The sequence below is a fragment of the Tenrec ecaudatus genome, chromosome 1 (assembly GCF_050624435.1).
Source record: "Tenrec ecaudatus isolate mTenEca1 chromosome 1, mTenEca1.hap1, whole genome shotgun sequence".
NCBI classification, from domain to species: domain Eukaryota; kingdom Metazoa; phylum Chordata; class Mammalia; order Afrosoricida; family Tenrecidae; genus Tenrec; species Tenrec ecaudatus.
The window spans coordinates 91,677,712-91,699,725 of record NC_134530.1 but is presented as its reverse complement, the minus strand read 5'-3'; the positions used below and the strand labels follow the sequence as shown (position 1 = coordinate 91,699,725).

The 22,014-nt window shown below is 42.0% G+C and overlaps 1 pseudogene; it reads left to right on the top strand.

The window, feature by feature from the left end:
* Nucleotides 1-596: 596 nt before the first annotated feature.
* Nucleotides 597-11,450, top strand: LOC142430087 (mitochondrial import inner membrane translocase subunit Tim23-like; annotated as a pseudogene).
* Nucleotides 11,451-22,014: the final 10,564 nt, after the last annotated feature.

Below are 22,014 nucleotides of genomic sequence, written 5' to 3'. Positions count from 1 at the left end.
CCTCATTTTGTGGTGACCCCCCAACCATTAAATTATTTTCATTACTATCTCATAACTGTAATTTTGCTACTGTTATGAATCAGGCCACTCCCGTGAATGGGTTGTTCGACGCCCAAAGGGGGCCGCAACCTACAGACTGAGAATTGCTGCTTTCTGGTAATAAACTTGACAAATTTTAAGAAATAAGCAAATACTTTCTTTTTTTGTTTTGTTTAAAAATTGTTTATTATGCAAAATGTTAACTTTTATAAAAAGTTTAATATACATCGCATGGTTACAGGAAGGTGGTACCAAAGCTGCATACTCCATTATAGAACTCATAATCGGGGCGGCAGAGCCATTCTCCAAGAAGACTAGCCCTACCGCAGCCTTGGCAGAGTTTGGAGGGCAACCACCCACCCCCTCCATACTCTGAAAAGACAGTCTTTAAACTTGGGGTGGGGACAGAGTGCCATTGCTCAGCTGGTGCCCAGAGCTCTCTCTGGCTCTTCAGGCCACCCAAGTTCAGTCCTTCGCTCCTGGGCGCCAGATCTCCAGCCTCGACGCAGGCGTCTGGGGGGAGTCAAATGGGCAGGGCTGTGTTGGGGCTCATCATCATGCCCTCGAGCTTTGGGCAGAGAAGGTCCCGGGTCCCAGGTGGAACGGGCGCCAGCACCTGCATTCTGGAGGCACCGGGACGGCCAGGTCAGTGGCAGAAGCTCACGGGATTTCTGGGGACCCTGCAGCATGCCGGTACCGACGGGCAGCCTCCTCTGATGAGGACCGTCTGGGGGTTCGGGTACCGGCTCGGCAAGAACCACCTGCAGATGGAGGATGTAATCGATGACGCGCTGCAGGATTTCCACCTGGCTAAGCTGAGTACGTCGCGGGACACCGGGTACCAGTTCCCGTAGGCGCGAGTAACAGTGGTTCATGTCATCAAGCAGGCTCGGCGGCTCTTCGGCTGCAGGACCCTTGCCTCGGCCTCGTGCGATGGCCAGGCTGCGCTCTGACAGGCAACACACTGCCTCATAGCAGCCACGCACCGGGCTCAGCGCCTTCATGCTGGAGGGTGAGGACGTAGGTGCCAAGAAGACAGAGAAGTTGCTGCAACCTCTAGAGCTGTTCGCAATATCAACAAATACTTTCAAAGACAAAAACTTCCAAAACTTAACAAATAAATAGAAAATCTACAAGCTGTGTATCCATTTAAAACGGAATATGTAATAAACAGCCTATTACAGAGAAAACTTTGGCCGAGACAACAGCACTGCTGAATGCAACCATGGATTTGCAGAATACATAGGTCAAATTTACACAAGTTATGCCTGAAAATTGAAGGGGGTGGAACTTTTCTAGCTCATCTTATAGGGTATCACTAAATCCTGCTACCCAAGCCTGAGTATTCAAATGGAAAATTAATGTCTCTTATGAAGAAAATATGCAAGCACCATTGGCAAATAATTACAAATTTAATCTTACAATACATAAAAAGGATAATACACCATGAACAAGGAGATTGATTCCATCAATACAAGATTGACTTAACACTTGTGATCAAATAATGTAAGATCTAGAGGAAGCAAATACGTAGAGACAACAATTTCTGAGTGACTCCCAGGAGGCAGAATGAAAAGGCGGGGTTCGTTTGTTAGGAAGCGCCGAGGACTTGCCACGGTAACGGGCCGTTGGCGGTGGACAGTGGCTGTGCACTAAGATCGACATAATCAGAGTCACTGCATTTTACATGTGGACATGGTGAACTGAGCAGTGCTGTGTTTTATGGACATAATCACAATAGTTACATGAGCACAGCGAGTTTTTTTGTTTGTTTTTAATCAATGTAGCGCTCCATTGCCCAGGTAAAAGAGGGGGGAGGCAAAGGGAATTTACTAGGATAGAAATCCAAGCGAGGGTCCCCTCTGAAGGCGTACCTAGGAGCGAGCATGAGGGAGTGCTGTGAAGTGCTGGAAGCGGTATCTTTTATTTTATCATAATATAATTTATTCTTGGTAAATAGGCGTCCAAGATGCAATTCTTGCGTATAAGGAATATTCTTCTTTTTTAAAGCTTTTTTTTCTCCCAAAACCATTTTAATAGGAGTTAATGCAGACACCATACCATTCCATAGTTCCATCATGATGGAAACTATCTTGATTGAGTTGTGGATGCAGACATGTATATATTTATCAAAACATATCTAAATCCTGGAGGCGTCCTCATTGCACTTTGGTCTGCTGATCACCAGGTCAGCAATTTGGAACCACCAGGCACTCTGTGGAAGAAAGACGGGCTTCCGGCTCCAGAATGTCTCTGAGCCTCACGGGGCCGCTCGTCCCTCTTCTACAGGGTGGCTTTGACTTGATGGCAGTGAGTTTAGTTCTTAGTAAGCTTATGTATTAGATCTTTGCAATTAATGTATGTAAATCTACCTGTTAAAATTTTTTAAAAGGAGAACAGTTTGACTTCTATGTCTAGTTTGGTATGCTAGAGTTGGTGTTAATGAGTTTAGTAACTCCCGTTGTCGCCCCCACTCCCACCCCATGGGCTTCTGTGCAAGATCATATTGATTTCTTAGCCATATTTATTATCAATTTTTATCATAGAATAACATTCAATAAGTATGATTGTAAATTGCTCAAATATAATATCCCTTAGCTTATATGGAGGCACCTCGTTGGCATAGTGGTTTCGCTGTGATTTGCAAAGTGGCAATTCAAAACCACCAGCGGCTCTGAGGGAGAAAGACCGGCTTTCTATTCCAGTAAACAGCTAGTCTAGAAAACGTACAAAGGACAGTTCTGCCCTGACCCACCAGGTGGCTTTGAATCAGTACTGACTCGATGGCAGTGAGTTTAGCTTATAGGAACACTAAAACCAACATTGTTTGTAAAATCTTTCTATATTGAATTATATTATTTGTTATCACATTATTAGTAACAGAGTGGAAGCCTTTCTTGATTTTTTTCCTGTTCCTTTAATTGTGATTTCATTTTCAAAAAAATATTGATATAGCCTTACAGATAACTAATTACTATAATACGGTATCTTAAAAAAAACAGAAAATTGGACAAAATCGGCAACTTAAAAATTCCCCAAGAATGAAGACAACAGCACATGACTGTAGGGTTCACAGTTTGAAACCACATCGTTCAAAGTGTCATTATAATTGGGTGATCATGACAGCTCTGACCAGAGCGCAGTAGAAGATTCAAAAGGGTAAAGTGACATGCAGTTCTAGCTTTGTAGGTATATTGATAAGCTGGGATTAAGAAAAAAGTTTGGTTATGATAATGAGCCAAACCCTGTGAGAAGGTCAATTTCCACGGTGGTGACCCCTCTACAACAAGCTATTATTCCCATAGGCTACCATTCTGCACTCAAATGGCTGCCACATCTTTCTTCTGCAGAATGAGGTGGATTCCAACTGCCATCCTTTTAGCTGGCAACTAAGTGCTCCACCATGGCCCGCCTCCAGTATGCCTCTAACGACAGGCACATTTTTGTCAAAATATTAAACATCTGCTGAAACACTGTGCAAAAATATTTATAGACAGCCATTCGGTGTCATTCTAGCTTTGACAGTGTCACTCTGTGCAGTCCACATCCCCATCATGACGCTATGGGACCAAACCACCTACCAAGGGCAACGACAAAAACATGATAAAATACAAGAGTCATCCGTCAAAAGCATCAGTGAATTGTGGAAGCAATAAAGACTAAAACCCCAAATAAAACTCGCGGCCATTGAGTCTATTCTGATTCATAGCAACCCTAATGGACAGAGTAGAACTGCTTCCTACAGTTTCTGGGACTGTAAATCTTTATGGGAGAAGACAAGGTATCGTTCTCCTTTTAGATGCTGGTTAGTTTGACTCACCCATCTCGAGTTAGCAGTCCAATGCTAACCACTGCACCGCACGGGTTGCGGAATGAAGACTCAAGGGTCTTCGCGTCCAAGAAGAAAACCATGGAGAATCGAGCTGACGATCTGCAGATGCTTGAATTGGGGGAATTGTTTGTTTTTGTGGGTGTTTTCTTGCCAAATCTTTTTGCATCCTGGAGCCTGAGAATTTAGATTCTGCCCAAAGGGGAAAATACGCTCACTGCTTTAGACAGAAACACAACAGAAAATCTCTGGGAAGTTTCACAGAGATGGAGACACGCAATTGTAGGTCCCACTGAGTCTCCATCACGTTACTGGTTTCCCTCTCCAGATATTTGGCACATTCTGAAGCTTCAAGAGGTGAGAAGCTGAAGAGCTGAGATAAAAATGTCTTGTTTTCACTTAAAAAATAACTCCACAATTTCGTCATCAAATTTACCTTTCCTGCCTAATTTTTCACAATTTCACACACTTCAGAATCTTGGCAAATGAACTTCCTTTTTGACCTTCTGTCTATTATTCTAGATTGTTTCTTTGCTTGGCTCACTCTTTCCCATTACCTATCTTCAAATTTGAAAATTGATCTACTCTTCAAAACCAATTCAAATACCATTTTCCTTTGTGACTTTTGGGAGATGACATTGACACACTGAACCTCAGGATACTAACTGAGGATAAACATCCTTACAAGATTGTGTTGATTGTGGTAAAGATGAAAAGAGACACATAAACAAAACATATAAGAAAATACCAAATATACCTTGTATCATAGCCTTTCAGAAAAATTACTTTTCACAAAGGTCAACCCAAACGGGGTCTTGCTCCCAATACATTCCTCTCTCTACTTGCTAGTTGCTGACCTTTAAGTGACATAGATAAGGTTAGTGCACCAGTCCTCCCATTTCCCCAAATTCGTAGAGACCCTTCATTAGCCCAAAACAAGGAAAAGCAACTCTTCCCTCTCCTCCCTGAGGACCAATGCGAGGGGAAAGGGACAACATATTGGCTCCTTTGCTTGACCTTTTCCACGTCATAATGGGAAGTGGCCAACACATTCTCTCCCTTGCTGGCTTTTCTCCCATCAGCTCATCTATGCTCTAAGGAAGGACACCTGCGTCCTTTGGCACCTTGCTCAAGGGCAGTGCAGTCACTGTGGTGTACGTGGCATCTAATGGGTTGTTCTCAAAGCGAGACAGCAAAGTCTGATTTTAGCATCCTCTTACATAATTAATTCCTTTCCTCTTCTCAGCAATCATAGCTTTTCTGTTAGTCTTTACGACTCTCAGCCCTGTATTTCTGTTACTGGTGAGCATATATAATGTAACCTATTAGACTGCAGGTTTTCTGGAGGTCAATGTTTAGGTTAGACTGACTTTGTCTTCCCCACGGAATTGAATGGCTGGTAAAGTGTCAGGGCTTAATATAGGCAAATGAATGAACTGTGAATATGTAGATTTGCCCCTGACTTCTTGTTTGGTATCTTCAAGTCAGTTCTGACTCGAGGTGACCCTATGGACATCCTGCACCATCTGAACAATCATTCTTATGTTTGAGCCCATTGTTGCAGCCTCTGTTGATCTACTTCATAGAAGGTCTCCCTCTTTTCCACTGACTTCATACTTTACCAAACGTGATATCATTTGAAGGGCTGGTCTCTCCTGATAACAAGTACAAAACATGTGTGACAAACTTTTGCCATCCTTGGTTCTAAGGAGCATTCTGGTTGTACTTTTTCCAAGGTGGATTTGTTAATTCTTTTGGCAGTTCATGGTAGTTTGCAATATTCTTCATCAGGACTATAATTCAAGTCCATTGATTCTTCTTTGAGCTTCTTTATTGAATGTTCAATTTTCACACATATATGAGGTGATTGAAAATACCAAGGCTTTAGTCAGGTGCACTTTAGTCCTCAAATAACATCGGTGTCTTTGTTATTCAACACTTTAAAGATGCCTTTAGAACAGATTTACTCAATGTAACATGTCCTTTAATTTCTTGACTGCTGCTTCTATAAGCATTGATTATAAATCCAAGTAAGATGCAAAACTTCACAACTTCAATCTTTTCTTCATTTATTATGATGTGACCTATTGGTCCTGCTGTAAGGATTTGGGTCTTCTTGACATTGAGTTCCAATCCACATTGATAATTGCAATTCTTGAACTTCAGCACCAAGTGTTTCAAGTCTTCCTCACTTTTAGCAAGCAAGTTTGTGTCATGGTATATCAAAGGTTGTTATTAAGCCTTCCTCCAATCCTGATGCCATGTTCTTCTTCCTATGGTCCAGATTCCTTGATTATTATTCCTTATACAGATAGAATAAGTTTGGTGAGAGGATACAACTCCCAGCCATATCTTTTCTGATTTTAAACCATAAAGTATACACTTACATTGTTTGAGTGATTGCCTCTTGATCTATATACAGGTTGCACACGAACATATTGAAATGCTCTAAAATTTCTATTCTCTTTGATGCTAGCCATAGTTTATTATGATCCACACAGTTGAATGCCTTGGCATAGTCAGTAAAACACAAGTAAGCATCTTTCTGGTATTCTCTAATTTCAGCCAAGACCCATCTAATGTCAGCAATGATACACCTTGTTGCACATTCTCTTCCGAATCTCTGGTAGTTCCCTGTCAATCATTATTGAATGTTCGTCAGCAAAATTTTCCTTGCATGTGATATTAATGATATTGTTCTATAATTTACACATTCTGCTGGGTCATCATTTTTTGGAATAAGTTCAAACATGGATCTCTTCCAGTAGGTCGGCCAGGTAGCTGTCTTTCAAATTTCTTAGCATAGGCAAGGGAGTGCTTTCGGTATATTGAAACATTTCAGCTAGTATTCCATCAATTCTAGAAGGGTTCAACATGACCTTTTGTTAAATATTCCAGGGTTTATTAATTCTTGAGCCCACACTTACAACTTAGTCAGCTGTTTGCTATTTATTCAACAAAATAGTTAATGAGATTTTATTACATGCCAGCCATTGGGTCAGTTAGTAGAAATAAAACAGATATGGTTTCTGTCTTTTTCCATTTAAAATTGAAGTTCCATGGAAGGGGAGTTGCCATTAAGAAATGAGTAAGCGTGGCTAATTAAAGAGAAAGAAGAAAAGCTAATCTATAGGGAAAATAATCACCAGCTATCCTTGACTCGTGGAAACCTGGCCCAATGGTTAAATACCCAGCTGCTAGCAGTTCAAACCCACCAGCAGCTCTGTGGAGAGAAGAGCCGGTGAGCTGCTCCGATAAAGATAATAACCTAGGCTACCTAATGGGGCAGTCTCTCTGCCAGCTAGGGCCTCCATGGGGCAGAATCTCCTTGATGGTGTACAGCCACTCTTGACTCAGTTGTAGGAGTGGACAGATCTGTAGAGATGGAGTGTGTATTGTTGACTTAGATGTGGGAATGGATAGATCTGTAGAGATGTAGTGTGTCGGTCAGTCAAGCTTAGAGAGGAGCTAGCAACTATGATGCCTTGATGTGATCAAGGTGAAGGTTCATAGATGCATGCTCTGGGGAAGCACAGAGTGATCTGAGAAGCAGATTTTGGTGGATGAGAGTAGCTGTCACTGAAAGTGGCTCCAAGGACTTGGCTTAGTTCAAGATGGGAAGTCATATTCCTTAAAAACATAAAGTCATATTCCTCAAAATATACTCTAACTCTCTTGTGAATGTAGCCACCTGACAATGGGTCTGAGGTAGCTTTCCAGTACCCCTCAAATGATAAATAAACTTGACCATTTAAAAGACATCCAGTCTCTTATGATGTCCCCTTTACTTCCCCCACCACACAACTTCTCCACAACACACACACACACACACACACACACACACACACACACACACACACACACATTTGCCCCAAGACATTGATGCTGTTTGGTTGTTCTGAAGTCTGATATACTCAATTTATCTTTCATTAAACTGATTGACAAGGAATTTGAAAAGTGACAATAGGGAAAGAATATAGTTAATCCCAATTGAACTTTTAACAAAACCATGCAAAATTTGCCTCAGCAAACAAAGAAGCCCTGCAAAACAGGATGAATTGGGCACATCTTCTCCACCTCGACATATCATGCACAATCATCTCAGAAGCAAAGCTCAAAACCACATGAAAAACTCAGCGTGTGTGGTCTGGAATATTAACAATACATTGTAATTGGAAGGCATGTCTGCCTGCAGGGCTTTGGGCCCATTAACAGAAAAATAACGAAAAAACCAAAGAAGATCACCAAAAGGGACTGGCCGATCATAATCTCTGCTTGACAAGCAGAGAGTTGCTATGACTCCTAATAACAAATGACTTTTTTTTAGAGTTGTGGAGCACAAAAAAAGTATTAAAACATAGAAAGAAAAATAATGTAGAAAGAAGAATGCCATTGCTTATTAGGGCTGAACAATTTTATGATCGCATACTCAAAAAACCTCACTGCCATTGTGTCAATTGTGACTCATAGCAACCCTGTAGGACAGGGTCGAACTGCTCCGGTGGGTTTCCAAGATTGTCACACTTTATAGGAATAGAAAGTCTCATCTTTCTGCCGTGGAGTAGCTGGTGGTGCAGAACTCTGACCGTCCAGTTAATAGCCCAGAGTGTAACTGCCACACCATCAAGGTTGCTATTGAGATACCATGGGGAACTCACAAGGACCCAGACAGTAACACTGAGTCCTAGTACGCAGGGTGCACTCTGTGGATTGATCTTTTTATCAGTCAATATTATTTTAAAAAAATTTTAAATATGCAGAGAAAACACATTTGTCCATGTACAGTTCAGTGATATTAATTACATTCTTTGAAGTGCACAGCCATCCTCTTTTCGGATGTTTCTCCCTATTAACATAAACTCACTGACCCCTCAGATTCCTATCTAATCTTTTGAGTTTATGTTGTCACTTTGATTCCATATACCTAAATGCACTACCATCAAGTCAATTCCTACTAACTGAACCCATATAAGATAGAGTAGATCTTATCCTATGAGTTTCTGAGATGGTCAATCTTTATGGGAGCAGACAGCCTCATCTTTCTCCATTAGACCTGCTGGTGGATTCAAACGGCTGACCTTGTGGTTAGCAGGCCAGCGTGTAACATATTATACCACCAGGGCTCCTTTGATCTTGTATAGACATTAAAAGTACTGTGGGGAAACAATGTGCTCATTTAGACTTTCTCAACCTTAGCACAATCAACATTTTGAACCAAATATTTCTATGGTGAGGCATTTGTGCTGTGAATTGTAGACGATTCCATTTTCCCCAAAGCTCATATGCCTTTCTGCACACCTCATGATAATAATAACATAATGTGCAGTTCCCATGAGTTGGACTCTTCTTTTCAAGGTGTCCCACATCTGAATCCGAGGCCCTGAGGACAGAAGCTGAGTCACACCACCTGTTCTCCAACCTAGTTCAGCCACCATTAATCCACTTGGGCCAGCATTTGGTTATCCAGCACTGCTGTAACTGAAATAAACAATAGGTAGCTTTTTGGGGGGCAATGGTCAAGGTATTCTTTTCAGTAATTTTTATTGCCACCTCTAACATTTCCATTAATGCATAGTTTCGTTTTCGTTAAATCATTTTATTGGGGGCTTGTGCAACTCTTTTCACAATCCATTGTGTGTCAAGCACATTTGTATATTTGTTGCCCTCATCATTCTCAAAACATTTGCTTTCTGCTTGAGCCCGGGGTATTAGCTCCTCATTCCCCACCCCCTCTCTCCCTATTGCCCCCTCCCTCATGAACTCTTAATAATTTATAAATTATTATTATTTTGTCATATCTTACACTGTCTGGCATCTCCCTTCACCCACTTTTCTGTTGTCCATCCCTCAAGGAGGAGGTTATATGTAGATCCTTGTAATCGGTTCCCGGATTGATCTCTGAGGTAGCAAGATAATTATTTCCAGCTTTTTGTGGTGCTGAAACACTTCAAGAATCAATATCACACATCGCTCTGGGCCAAGCCACAAATGAAGGTCAAGGGCAGGACTAAAACTGAATCCACAGGGAAGCCAGAAAGGATGTATGAGAAGCTGGAGGCAGGAGACCATGAGTAGCAGAGTGTGAGGTGCCTGAGAGTGAACAAAATGGTGCAGTAGAGTCGATTATGACTCAGAGTGACCCTATAGGCTAGGGATCTGGGATCCCTTTTTCTGCCAAGGGCCACTGGATATTTATAACATTATTCAAGTACCATACTAAATTATCAGCTTAGACATTAGCGCGCTGTATTTAGTCAGCTATTTAACTAACCCCTCCACCCCCACCCACCCACCCAATGTGATGGCTCCCTGTCATTGAATCCATTCTGACTCATAGAAACCTGTTAGGGCTTCCTAGGTGATCACTCTTTATGGGCGAAGAAAGTCTTGTCTTTCTCTTGAGAGCATCTGTGGTTTCGAACGATTTACCTTGTGGTTAGCAGGCTGCTGTGTAACTAGTACACCACCACCCATGCATTTGAATCACGGGGCTGGTGGAAAATAGTGCAAGTACCATGAACTGCCAACGGAACAAAACCATTTATCTTGAAAGAAGTAAAATATATAAAGCCAAGCAGATATTCATTTCATGACTTCTATATGTACAATTTATGGAGTCATGGCAGCTATCTAGTCCTGTAAAGAATTACAGCCTGGAAACTCCCTATAGGGCAGGTCTACCCTGTCCTATAGGGACAGTGGGAAATGGAATCAATTCTACGGCAGTGACTAAGAAGGACTTAGGGGAACTAGAGTCAAGGTCTAAAGATCATCTCAGGGCAATGGCTTTGTGGGTTTGTCCAGCCTCAGTGGGTCCAGGATGCTTTGATTCCATAAGAATTCAAAATTGAGCATGTGGAGGGGTCAGTAGTAACCGGGTTTTCCTGTGGTTATTTGGGAAGAACGGCTGAGCTCATGAGCTCGGTCTGAACAGGTGGCAGAAAGCAACCAGCCTGGGAGTTTTGACTTCATGGAAGGTGGTCGAGAAGTAGCAACAAAATCACAGTGGGCTTGGCAGGCTTTTTCTGAGCTACTTGAGCAGGTTACTCTCACGTGGATTTGGCCGGACTTCAACCTTCTGCCTCCTTATTTAAATGTGAATCCTCGATACCTTGTTCAGGATACAGATGAATCAATTTTACCCACTGGAGCACATAGACCAGGGCAGACTTGAATTGGCCATCTTTACCACAGGAGGATGCTGCGTGATGGAAGCTGCATGTGGGGCAATCAAGGGTCTACACCTAAGATTGAAGGAAACACAAAACACGGCCTGGGCCAAACCAAAAACTGCTCAGATTTTGAATATGGTGATCAGACAAGGGGAGCTTTAGGTGAATAGTCTAGGTTCTCTAGCTTTGCTCTTTAGCGCATTTGGTGTTATCATTGAAAAAACACGAGGTGCGGAAGATGACCTCTACACAAGAGCAGCTGGAGCCAAGACAGGCATGTTGTGTAGATGTACGGGTGGTCTTCGAAGGGTAGCACGAGGTAGTCTAGCAGGACTACCATTTACCAGCCTTATGCACTCTATCATAACTGGGAGCACATGAAAGGCCCTTGAATCTAGCAGTCACTGTGAAGATCTTGCCAGCTTGTGAATGGAGGCCCCTCCTCTACCTACAATAAGTGTAAAATGTTGGAGATGGTTTTGCTAAAATGAAACTCATTAATGATCATCAAGAGTGACCCTTTTGGCCTCAGAGCCAAACTCTTTAAAAGCTGAGAGCAATATGGTCTCCTTCTGCTTTGGAGACTTCGCACATAGTACCCCTTAAAGAATAAAATCACTAGTACCAGAATTCAGGTCATCTTTGTCGTCAGTAGCCGTACCACCAAGTTTGTGATTTAATAAGACTGGACTGTAATGTTCTCCTTGTGTTCATAAAAAGTTTAAAATAAAGCAAGCCATAACCTCAACAACGACAACAAAAAAAGAATTCAAAATTCTTGCCATATTCTTGCCCTTTTGATTGGAATCCATCTATTGAATCCTTGACCAAACATAAAATAATAGTAGCTGGTACCAACCAGTTCTTCTAGTCTCCTGGCAAAGAAAGCAGTTGTTTATGGAACCATTGGACCTGCAGTTTAGTTTCTCCTGCTCAACCGTTCCAGGTGAGTAGAGACCAATTGCTCTATCTTGGGTGGCCATTTGCAAGTTTTCAAACTCCCAAGGACTAGTCAATAGACTGCCGTTGTTGTTACTAGGTGCCATCGAGTTGGCTCCTAGTCATATGGCCCGATTATGTACAACAGAATGGAACACTGGCTGGTCCTGTGCCATCCTCACATCTGTTCTTATGTTGGAGCCCATCAACGCAACCACGGTGCGAATCCATCTGGTTGAAGGGCTTCCTCTTTTTTGCCGCCGCAATACTTTACCAAGCATGATGTCCTTCTCTGGGGACTGGCCTCTCCTGATAATATGTCACAACAAACCAGGAGGTAGAAAAGAAACCCTTAAAACAATATAAAGTCAATGGATTGGGTTGTCCCACAAAACCATGATTTCAACACACAATTTTTAAGTGATTGAAAAACATCAGTATAACATCTTGGGCAAGGCCTCTTGGAGATCTTGGACTTTTTAATCATAGCATTCTCTGCTTGAAACAACTAACTCAGGTTGACATTGAATGCCATCTGTCCTTCCAGCTCCCCTGCTTCAGACCTTTCCCCTCAAGATCAGGTTCAGTGCTTTCGCTTAGAGAATTATGGAGAACGGGAATGGATGCGCCTTTTCCCAATAGGGGTCAGAATGCCCTGAAAGCAAGATAGCTTATTATCTGGCTCATCTTGGCTACAGGAGCCTTGGCGGTGTAGTGGTTTGGTTAATGTTGGGCTGCTGGCTGCCGTTTGGCTGTCCAAAGCCACTAGCTGCTCTCTGGGAGAAAGATGAGACTTCATGTTCCTATAAAGATCTACAGTCTTGGAGACCCTCAGGAGCAGTTCCACTCTACAAGGGGAGTTAATTTGCTGGCCCTTCGTTTGGTTTGGTTTGGTTTGGTCTGGTCTGGTCTGGTCTGGTTTGGTTTGGTCTGGTCTGGTCTGGTCTGGTTTGGTTTGGTCTGGTCTGGTCTGGTTTGGTTTGGTTTGGTCTGGTTTGGTCTGGTCTGGTTTGGTCTGGTTTGGTTTGGTTGGCTTGTCCTCAGTGAGCATTAAGCCTATTCACTATCTCAACTCACTGCCATAGAGTTGATGCCAACTCATCGCTACCCTTGATCAGAGAACAATTTTTTGCTAACTTCTAGTGGCTTTTCTGCAGTCTTTTAATTATATTTAGAAAGAAGTGAGCTTTTTGTCATGTTTCTGGAGCTAGTGAAACAGACAGTCCTTGGGTATAAAATGAAGAGGAGATATGGTAGCAAGAGGTTAACCTAAGCACAAGAGACCTTTATTATTTTTTTTAAATAAAGATATATCAAAAAAGAGACCCGATCATTATGAGGATTTTTTTCCCCCTGTCATTCCTTGCAGGTCTCCTGAGGTCCTGACCTACATTCATTAGCAGCGCCCGAGAGGACAAGATGCCTCAGAGCCTGGACACCAGCAGAGGTAGGATCTTGTGGGAAGGGAGCAGGAATTAAAAGGACTGCAGAACTGTGGGGAGAGAGAGAGAGAAAGGGAAATAGGTTGAGGGAAGGGGACAGGGTAAATGCCATATGCTGACTGGAGGGTTGTTGGGAGGCTGTCATCTAAGTTTGCATAGGTTTGATGAAACAGCTTTGAGACACTGGACAAAGAAGTTTCCTAGCATTAACCTGCCAGAGAAAGTGTAGCAGGGTCAATGAGAAGATTCAAGGCAAGGCCTGAAATAGCTATCTGAGCCATTAAACCAAAGGAACTCTAAGCACCGAGGAGAATCCAGTATTTCAGGAATGTGGCACAATATCGGTAGGCTTCGCTCTTAGGGTTCCATTTAAGATTTGTACCTTAGTCTTCTAGGGCTGCGATAACTGAAATACCACGAACAGTGGCTTTAAAGAATAGCAATCTATTTTCTCACCATTCGGGTGGCTGGAAGTCTGAATTCAGGTCACTGGTTCTAGCAAAAGGCTCTTGATTCTTTGAGTGTTTATTATAGCCCTGGCGTTGCTAGGAGTCCTGGTGGCACTGTGGGTTACACTTTAAGCTGTTAACCACAAGTTCAGCAGTTCAAAAACCCCAGCCTCTCCTAGGCAGCAGGATCAGATTTTCTACTTCCTTAAAGAGTTCCAGTCTCAGAATCCCACAGAGTCAGTTGCACCTTGTCCTACAGGGTCACTGTGAGTCAAAATTGACTTGATGGCAGTGAGTGGGGTTTGGCTCTTCTTGCTTGACAGTTCTCATGTAGCATCTATCTATACTTTTTTCTTTTTTGGTTAGAACACCCCTTATCTTGATACAGCCTCATTAACAAAACAAAGACAATCCCATTCCCAAATGGGATTGCATCCATAGATATGCATCCATAGGGCTAATTATACCTTATTTATTGAGAGAGGGGCTACAATGTGTCAACTTTGCACCAAACCCTAGATCCCCTCTGCTCAGAGCTCCTAGTCTCTTGGAGTATGAAGATTGGAGCACACAAAAGTAGAATATAAGACAGTGAAGGATAGGTTAATTATGGAGGACATGACAGAGCTTAGGGAACGGGTGGTTTGTAGGGACCTGAGTGTCCAATGTACACTGAGAGTAGAAACAACCTACAGTAAAGTTGCAAAGCTGCATACTGGTGTTAGCACTTTGGGAGGCCGTTTTTATTTATAAGCTCTGATCCAGCAATCTTAGTGTCAAGTTTTGGATCGCATTAAGAACCCATCAAACAAAAACTCACAAAAACAACAAACCCCACACAAAGACAGAGCTCTTTGGGGCCTCATAAAACTTCCTGCTTATGCAATAACAATGAAATAGCCTTTTGTCATTCATCCTGACCTCCTCATGCCTGAGCCTCTTTTCTCTGCTTGGGAATTTCTCTCATTATAAATCATAACCTGTATTCCATTCAGCTCGCGTTATTGTGTGCTTGGAGTCAGTTTTGATTCATAGCTGTAGGACTATACAGTGTGGGGGAATCTGTTGTAAGAAGGAGAGGCTTAAGTTTATTTTAAATTCTAGCATGGACTCAGAGACAACAACTATTTGACATTCTGGAAAAAATGACTCCATGGGATGATGGCTAAGCCGCACAGTTCTTCCGCAAAGTTCGTTAAATGACTCAGTAAAAGCTCTGTTAGGTTTGTTTTTTTTTTTAAAGACAAACACTAAATAGCCCTAGAAACATGTGAGAAACTGACTTAGCTGGATGAGAACAATATGAGTATTATCTACTTGGTAGGACAGAAACCAAGAATTTTGGTACTATTGCCTAGGGAAGTGGTGGTGGGCTTTGTGTCTTTGAGGAGATGCCAACTCTTAGCATCTGCCCAGGACGGAGTAGAACTGCCCCGTGAGGTTTCTGAGGCCACAATCGTGACAGGGGCAGAATGCCACCTTTTTCCCCATGGAGCAGTGTTGACTTTGAACCACTGACTATTTGGTTAAAAGCCAAGCTTTTAATCACTGTACCACCAGGGTTCCCAGGAAGGTAAAAACCAAAGCAAACTAACTCACTGCTATAGAGTCCATTCCAACTAGTTTCTGAGACTAACTCTTCACAGGACAGAAAGCCCCATACAGGAGTGCTGACCTTGGAGTTCTCAGCCCACCACATAACCACCATGCTACCAGGGCTCCTAGGAAGACATTAGGAGTCTCAAATTTACTTTCACGTGTTTGTCCATTTAGATATTTGATCCTCAGAACAATGTAGAAAGTTTGTCTGTAAGTTCTTTTTCTATTGATCCCAGAACAGATCACAGCAGAAATATTGAACTACACAGGAAGACTAGAAACGAAATCTCCTGAAAGCTTTGGGAATTTCCAAGGTGACACTAAAGCAGAAAGGGGATGGTAATTAAGACATTGGGATGAGTTGTTAAGTTTGGGAAAGGTCAAATTTTGCACGGCAAGTTCTATAAGTGGCTCACTTGCAACATCAATACTCTCCAATGATTTCTCAAGTCTCACCTCATTTTGATGTCATCCACTCCCTGCCGTCAAGTCTATTCGGACTCATGGCGACCTTGTCGGACGGAAGAGGTTTCCATAATTAGACCATGTTATGGGAACAGAGCGCTTCTTCTTTCACTGGAAGAACAGCCGGTGAGTTTGAACAACGATTCAAAACTTGAAGCCTCAAGGACCGTCGAGGCTCTGTTTTCAGGGTCCTAGGACTGGGCCATTTTCATGTATGCCATTATGAATATGTGAGCTCTATTTTCATTGCCTTCTTTGGTGACAAAGGCAAAATTAAAGCAGATTTGTGTGATATTCAGAAAGAAAAAAGAAAGAACCCCCCTGTCTTTGCATGCAATTGAACATCCAGGGATTATACCTCTTTTCTGGGCTCTCTGGTATGGCCAACATCACATCCAGATTTAAACTGGTGGCTCTATTTTGTGAGTTGTTGATATTTATAACTTTAGTTTGATAAAGACCTCAGACATTGTGGTCTAGAGCTATCAATCACTTTCCCCCTAACTGGTCTATGGCAGACAGCCCCAATGATTCCCACTTCCTGGTATCCATGTCTTATGTAGTCCCTTCCCACATGAACATGGCATATTTTGTAACCAGAACAATACTGCAGGAAGGGCAGAGTGTGATCTCCATGGCAAGGTCTGACAAGCTTCCTTCTGTTCTCTTGACCTCTTGTCCTCACGGAGTGTAGGTGTCCTGTCCTGAGGCCCCTCGGGCAGCCTAATGTGATGCAGGTAGCAAGGCCTTCTACCAAGAGAGTGTGAGTGAGCCACCTTGGAAGCAGATCCTCCAGTCACATTTTAGCCTTATGGTGATCACCGGGCTAGCTAACACCTTGACTGAAGTCTCACAAAGAATCCAAGACAGAATCATGCATTTAAGCTGGTTTCCAAATCCATGACCCACATAAACAGTAAGAAATTGCATTTATTTATTATTTCTTTTAAGCTGATGAGTTGGGGGGATACATTTTTTGTACTGTAATATACAAATGAATAGTTGTTGTGCTATCTCATTTTTACCTGTAGTTAAAAACCTGAGGTAATTGCAGAAATGTCGAGTAGTGGGTGAAATGCATAGTGAGAGAAAATGGCAAATGTAGTAATGGAGACTGTCACAGGGGGTCAATAGTGGGGGGGGAGGGCTTTAACACATTGTGACAGAAAAATCATGAGTCCCTTGGGAAAATACTGGTTAAAGAGAGCTTCCCATATATATGAGATGGAGACTTCAGTATCCCAACCACCCCAACCTCCAATTTTAAAAAGAGTACTAATTGGACCACTCTCAAATTTAGTACATTAAAACAAGAGAAAAGTCACCATCCCAAAATGATCGCTGAAGACAAAGGGGTGCATAAGCAAATGTGGTGAAGAAAGCTGATGATGCCCGGCTATCAAAAAAATGTAGCATCTGGGATCTTAAAGGCTGGAAGATAAACAAGGTGTGATGCAGCACCGATGAAAAATACAACTTTCCTCTAGTTCCTAAATGCTCCCCCCTCACTCCCCCTAACCCCCCCCACCCCCGTCATGATCCAAATTCTACGTTGCAAGTCTGGCTAGACCAGAGGATGTACACTGGTGCAGATAGGAACTGGAAACACAGGGAATCCAGGACGGATGGATGATACCTTCAGGACCAGCGGTGTGAGTGGCGATACTGGGAGGGTAGAGGGAGAGTGGGTTGGAAAGAGGGAACCGATTTCAAGGATCTACATGTGACCTCCTCCCTGGGGGGATGGACAACAGAAAAGTGGGTGAAGGGAGACGTCGGACAGGGCAAGATATGACAAAATAATAATTTATAAATTATTAAGGGCTCATGAGGGAAGAGGGAGGAGGGAGGGAGGGGAAAATGAGGACCTGATGCCACGGGCTTTAGTGGAGAGCAAATGTTTAGAGAATGATGAGGGCAATGAATGTACAGATATGCTTTACACAACTGATGTATGTATGGATTGCGATAAGGATTGTATGAGCCCCTAATAAAATGATTTTTAAAAATCACTTTCTAAAAACCCAGGCAGCCAGGCAAGTAAAAGAAGACCATAAATAACCAAATCTTACCATCCAGAAATCAATATTAACATTTGATGGACATCATTATTAAGGTATAACTTTATGTATATATAAAAGGATGGATAGCTAGAATGATGACTGGATAAATGGTTGGGTAGCTGAAAGGAAAAATTAAGAAATGAAAGTCATTGGTTTTCTTTTTTTTACACTACAGTTTTAGATAGACTTTCTAAGAAAGATAAGAAAATGAGGACTTTTATTGTTCTTCCTAACTCTCTCCCTCCATGTATAGACTGTACTTGATCAGAGTTTATATATTTTTGGTTTTATGTTGTTGGTTCTAATTTTTCTGATGGTTTAAATATAAACTTTCATTTAAATACATGCAATGAACATAGATGTTCTTTTTTCTAAGGCTCCTTCATTTTAGTAATGGAATTTAGTAGCTGCTGAGTTTCTGAGTGTTATATTCCCCAAGCACTCTTACGATTTATACCTTCAGGGCCAGGGGGGTGAGAGGCGATACTGGGAGGGTAGAGGGAGAGTGGGTTGGAAAGAGGGAACCGATTACAGGGATCTGCACGTGACCTCCTCTCTGAGGGATGGACAACCCAAAAGCGGATGAAGGGAGACGTCGGACAGGGAAGGATGTGCCAAAATAATGATTTATAAATTATCAAGGGCTCATGAGGGAGGGGGGAGCAGGGAGGGAGGGGAAAATAAAAGAGGACCTGATGCCAAGGGTTTAAGTGGAGAGCAAATGCTATGAAAATGATGAGGGCAATGAAAGTACAAGGGTGCTTTACACAATTGATGTACGTATGGATTGTGATAAAAAGTTGTATGAGCCCCTAATAAAACATTAAAAAAATTAGAATGCCGGTCACTTGCCTGAATACATGAGTCATCTTGTTTGGATATAATGTTTTCTTTTCCTTAGAACACTAGAGACAGCAGTCCATTGTTTTCCCACATTCAAAGTTACTGACTGTGCGTGAGGATGATACAGCAGCTTGATTCCCCCACCCCCACCTCAACCTGTAGAAGGCTTCTTTGTTTGTTCCATTCCTCTCTAGGCTTCAGCATGTGTCTTAGAATTTTAATAGTTCCACCTATGCAAAAAGGATTTTATGTAGTTTGTTTGGTATTAGTTCTTTCGTGTGTGGGATTCAATCTGTAAATTCACTTCTTCATTTCAGGAAATGTGTTTTGCAAATATTCTTGCTTATTTTACCTTTAATGTTCTTTTGTTATTGTGATTACAATGTTTCTTTTGTTTTATCTTCATTACCACCCAGAGCTATCATTTCCTTTGAATTACCCCAATCTTTTTATCCTTTTCTTTTACATTGATTTTGACTACCTCAAGCTTTAAAATAGCTTATTTTTTCTTTTTCTATCTATAGCCCCAAAGTGGTATCATTTGGTTTTTTAATCTGTTTAACTAGCTTTGTGTTTTCTTTTCCATCTTTTCTTATTGGTTATCATACTATGATTAAACTCTTCCTTTATTGAATTCATATCCTTATTAAATATTCAGTAGCATTTAAAGCACATCTCAGACATTGACTTGCTGTTTTTGCTTCTTCATGAAAACTATACATGTTTTCTTTTTTGTATGCTATTTCCTTCTTTTTTTGCGTCCTTATTTTTTCTTTGATGTCATATATTTGAGTACTTATCATGTCTTCCTTTCCATCTGTCCTTGTTATCATTTCCATCTTCACTGTTGTCAGTTTGCTCTCCTTGCTCTGAGCTATAGTTTGAGTACTAGATGCTTCATTCCATCCAGCTTAATAAGAACCAAAGACTCAGGGGTATGGAAGCAATATACTTTCATGGACAGCTGTGACAGTCATTTTGTGGGATCTAAGCTTCTTCCCCCTCACACACATGCTTTTGTTGTTGTGGTTGGTGCTGAGTCATACTGACCGTATGTACAACAAAATGAAGCATTACCCAGTCGTGTGCCATCTCACAAGTGTTACGTTTGAGCCCATTTTTTATAGTCACTGTGTCAAGGGTCTTCTCCCTTTTCAGCCCTTCTACTTTACCAACCATGATGTCTGTGTCAGTTTAGGTTCTCCAGGAAAGCAAAACCAGTGACACTTGTTGTATGTGGATGTACATAGAAAGAGATCTATATAAAGAAATGACCTGGAAGAGTTGTAGAAGTGGGTAAATCCAATTCAGTTCAAGACCATAGATTAGATGCAAGCTGGAGGCTTCCCCTGACTTGCGTATTTGCAGGAGCTGATGAATAAGAAGCAGGAAGCTAAATACAGGCATGTACATATGTAAATATGTTTGTACATGATGATGGGTAAATAGATCTATGTGCATATATTTGTAGATTTACTTTTAAGGTAGCAGATGGACATTGGGCCTCCACTCAAGTACTCCCTCAATGCAAGAACACATTGTTCTATTAAACTGGCATCCCATGATGCCACATTCCTAACACAATTGCTGAAGACAAATGAGTGTCTAAGCAAATGTGGTGAAGAAAGCTGATGGTGCCTGGCTATCAAAAGATAGCATCTGGAGTCTTAAAGGCTTGAAGTTAGACAAGCAGCCATCTAGCTCAGAAGCAACAGTGCCCACATGGAAGAAGCACACTACCCTGTGTGATCAAGAGATGTTGAAGGGATCAGGTATCAGGCATCAAAGAACAAAAAAATCATATCACTGTGAATGAGTGGGAGTACAGATTGGGGACCCAAAGCCCATCTGTAGGCAACTGGACATCCCATTTCTCAGGGAGGAGATGGGCCAGTCAGGCTGTAATGTAGCAACAATGAAACATACAACTTTTCTCTAGTTCCTAAAGGCTTCCTCCTCCCCCACTATCATGATCCCAATTCTACCTTAGACTAGCTAGACCAGAGGATGTACACTGGTACATACAGATAGGAACTGGAAACACAGGGAATCCAGGACAGATATTCCCTTCAGGACCAGTGATGAGAGTGGCGATATTGGGAGGGTGGAGGGGAGGTGGGGTTGAAAGGGGGAACCGATCACAAGGATCTACATATAACCCCCTCCCTGGGGAATGGACAACAGAAAAGTGGGTAAAGGGAGATGTCGAACAGTGTAAGATATGACAAATGGTAATAATTTATAAATTATCAAGGATTCATGATGAAGGGGGAACGGGGAGGGAGGGAAAAATGAGGAAATGATACCAAAGGCTCAAGTAGAAAGCAAATGTTTTGAGAATGATGAGGGCAACAAATGTACAAATGTGCTTGACACAATGGGTGGATATATGGCTTGTGATAAGAGCTGTACAAGCCCCCAAGAAAACTATTTGAAAAAACAAAAAAAGCAGGAAGATGAATCAGGAGCATGACAAGATAGTGGCTGCAGAGCTGAAGGAATTCAAAGTTGTCAGCCTGATGCTAGCTCTTGGGATCATCAGGCAATATAATAGGAGAGCAAGAAGCTAGATGTAAGATCCAGATCCAGCAGAAGGTGAAGGGGCAAAGGGGAGTTTGGCTCTGTTCTGGGTTTCTCTTATACAATAGATCACACCCTCAAGGAGGTGTCATCGGGATGCAATTTGATCGACAGGTAGCATTTCACCCATACCTTCACTCAGGTAGTTGAGTTGACATAAAATCTAAGCACCATAACGTCTTTTTCAAGAGACTGATCTCTATTGATAACGTCCAAAGCACATGAGACAAAGCCTTACCATCCTCGAGGCTAAGGGGCATTCTGGCTGTACTTCCAAGACAGAATTGCTTGTTTCCCTAGCAGGTCATGTCACTTTCAATATTCTTCACCAGCACAATAATTGAAACGCAGCAATTTTTCTCGTCCTTTCATATACAGGTGAGGCAATTGAAAATACTTCATATTTGCACCTTAGTCCTCAAAGTAAACTGCTTGCTTTTCAACACTTTGAAGAAATCTCATGCAACATACTTGCCCAATGCAATACATTACTTGATTTCTTGACGGTTGTATCCATGAGTGGTGAGTGTGGATCCAAACGATGAAATCCTTGAAATATTCAATATGTTTTCCTTCATCGTGATATTATCTAGT